At 37.9% G+C, this 3,445-nt stretch overlaps 1 pseudogene; it reads right to left on the bottom strand.

Annotated features, from left to right (window-relative positions):
• Window positions 1-2,086: 2,086 nt before the first annotated feature.
• Window positions 2,087-3,083, bottom strand: LOC143440281 (glyceraldehyde-3-phosphate dehydrogenase pseudogene; annotated as a pseudogene).
• Between the last annotated feature and the right edge of the window lie 362 nt (window positions 3,084-3,445).

Here is a 3,445-nt window from a genome sequence, read left to right as displayed (position 1 = left end):
TCTTTCTTTAGGTTAGGAAAGTTTTCCTCTATAATTTTGTTGAAGATATTTATTGGCCTTTTAAGTTGGGAGTCTTCACCCTCATCTATACCTGTTATTCTTAGGTTTGGTCTTCTCATTGTGTCCTGGATTTCCTGGAAGTTTTGTGTTAGGAACCTTTTACATTTCACATTTTCTTTGACCGTTGTGTCTATGTTTTTCATGGTGTCTTCCGCACATGAGATTCTTTCTTCTATCTCTTGTATTCTGTTGGTGATGTTTGCATCTATGACTCCTGATCTTTTTCCTAGGTTTTCTATCTCCAGGGTAGTCTCCCTTTGAGATTTCTTTATTGTTTCTACTTCCATTTTTAGATCCTGGATGGTTTTGTGTAATTCCTTCACCTGTTTGGTTGTGTTTTCTTGCATTTCTTTGAGGGCTTGTATGTGTTTACTTGTGTTCTCCTCAAATTCTTTGAGAGTGTTGTTTATGTCCTTTTTAAAGTTCTCTATCATCATCATGAGAAGTGATTTTCCACAGGGGTGGGTTCTGGATGCCAGGTTCACTCTGGGGGCTCCCTACTGCCAGTTGTGCTTCTGGGGCCTAGGGCAGTGTGCAGGTGCTCCTACCTGTAGGTCTGCATTCTGGTCCTCTCTAGGATGCCTCCCGATGCAGTTTCCAAAGGGAAGCAGATCAGCTGTGTGACTGCTCCAGCCATTGGATCAGGCGACAGCATGTTCAATCTTTATTATGTTTATGTTGGCTTTCTTTAGATACACATACTTAGTCATACTTTTTTTGTACATTTAGAATTAAAAGATATTGAATATTCTCATGTATTTTTCGGCATTTGTTGAGATAATCATGTGATTTACTGTAGTTGCACTTAAAAGTCATTGTCTTTAAGTGCAGCTGTATGGTTTATTGTGTTTATTGTCTTGTGTCTATTAAAATTTTCCTTCATTTCAGGGAGAAAGCCCACCTGCTTTTTGCATAATCCTTTTGGTGTTGGTCTATATTCTGTTTGCAGGTTACTTTAAAAACAGTGAGTCTATATTCATCAGTTTTACTGATAAACAGGTTTTTTTTTTTTAGGGGGGTGGAGGGTTGATATTAGAGTGATGCTGGCTTTGAATCAAGAAAAATTTCTTTACCTGTATAATCATTTTTTCAATTGAGATTCCCTCTTCTCAGATGACCCCAGCTTATCTCAAGTTGAGATAAAAAAAATAATAGTCATTTATGAAAAAGAAAGTTTGGTAAATCCATATTTGTGTTAGAAGTAAACACATAAATTTTATTGTTCCTTAACATGAACAATTTACATATTATTCTAATTCCCTCAACCTCTGAAAGCCACCTTACCTACATACCATAGTAATGTCAATTATGCAGTGTACATTTCTATGTCATATTGAATAGTTTGACTGGACAGATCTTAAAATAAAAAAAATAGTTTTTCATGTAATGAGGTATATATGTGGAAGCCACAGCCCAAAAGAAAATAAAATACTTGAAAACTTGCTCACTTTACAAGGACAGAATTTTTTGAACAAAGCAAATGCCAAACAACAAAATATAATCAATAGGATTAACCAACTATGAAACTAGTTCATCAAATGCAAAGTGCTAACTTAAATTATTTACAAGGTCTCCAGTTTTGGAGAATCATCATGTCATGAAAATAGTGAATAAAATCAATACATATGCAGACCTAGTGAAGTTATATCCTCTATTAAGAAAAAAATCAATTGAAATAATGGTCTAGTGTATTGTGGAAAAACAAACTTAAAATTTACAAGTTTCATACACTAAATTTGTCATACTAAGTCACAAATGCATTGGACAGAAGCTCTCAAGTGTAGTAGGTATATTATTTTCATTGTACCACACTATTCCATAAAATTTTTTGGTGCAACAAACTTTATTAATGGCATTCAAAAGAATAGGTAGGGCATCCAAGGCACCTCTTGTATGGGGATCTCAGATGGAAATTGTGAGGGAGATGCTAAGTGTTGAGGGCTGAGTTGGGATAGGGACTTCTCAGCAACCAATAGCCTCTCTCTTTTTCTCAGTGTCCTTGCTGGGGTGAGTGGTCCAGGGTTTCTTACTCCTTAGAGGCTATGTAGCCCATGAGGCCCACCACACTATTGCTGTAGCCATACTCATTGTCGTACCAGAGCATGAGCTTTACAAAGTTGTCATTGAGAACAAAACAACACCAAAATCAAATCTGGAGGAATGGGAGTTACTGTTGAAGTCATAAGAGACAACCTGATCCTCAATGTAACCCAGTATGTCCTTTAGTGAGCCCTCAGATGCCCGATTCACCACCCTAGATGTCATCATACTTGGCAGGTTTTTCCAGGCAGGATGTCATATCCATATCAGATATATTGGGAGTAGAAACTCAGAAGGCCATGCCAGTGAGCTTCCAGTTCAGCTCTCGGATGACCTTGCCCATAGTCTTGGCAGCACTAGTGGATGCAGGGATGATGTTCTGGCTAGCTCCATGGCCATCACACCACAGCTTTCCAAAAGGGTCATCCACAGTCTTCTGTGTCACAGTGATGTAGCATAGACTGTGGTCATGAGCCCTTCCACTATGCCAAAGTTTTCATAGATGAGGTTATCCAGGGGGCCTAAGCAGTACAAGACGCATTGCTGACAATCTTGAGTGAGTTGTCATATTTCTTGTGGTTCACACTCATCACAAACATGGAAGCATTGGCAGAAGGAATGGAGATTATGACCCTTTTGGCCCCACTCTTCAAGAGGTCCCCAGTGTTCTCCATAGTTGTGAAGACACCAGTAGACTACAGGGCAAACTCAGCACCAGCATTAGTGGGATCTCTCTCCTGGAAGATGGTGATGGGCTTCCAATTGATGGCAAGCTTTCCATTCTCAGCCTTTACTGTGCTACTGAGCTTGCCATGGGCAGAGTCATACTTGAAAATGTAGACCATGTAGTTGAAGTCAATAAAGGGGTCATTGATGGCAACAATATCCACTGTGCCAATTGCAGAGCAGAAGGCAGCCTTGGTAACCAGACTCCCCTCCCTACCCCAAAAAGGGCCAAATCCATTCACACTAACATTCACCATCATGTCTATAGGACAAGGATGGTCCTGCATGAGAAGATTTGACATTCTCTGAAAGAAGGAGGAGCAGAAAGCCTCATTTGAAAATCTTGATAATTGCTTATTATAGTAAAAAGAATGAGGAAGGAAATATAGTCATACCATTTAAATATTTCTTAAAGTCTAGCAACATGTGCTGTTCACATTTTCCAAAAGTATTAGTATTGTCATTCCAAATTGACTTAACATATTACTGAATATTGATGACTATACAGATTTTCAATGAACATTTATATTCTTAATAACAGAGATTATATATCATATTATCAAAAGTAAATCTTAACTTAAAATATATTAAAATTAATAGTCATATTGTTAGTATCTAA

Source organism: Arvicanthis niloticus, chromosome 29 (genome assembly GCF_011762505.2).
Source record: "Arvicanthis niloticus isolate mArvNil1 chromosome 29, mArvNil1.pat.X, whole genome shotgun sequence".
Lineage (NCBI taxonomy): Eukaryota > Metazoa > Chordata > Mammalia > Rodentia > Muridae > Arvicanthis > Arvicanthis niloticus.
This window is presented reverse-complemented; position numbering and strand designations above follow the sequence as displayed.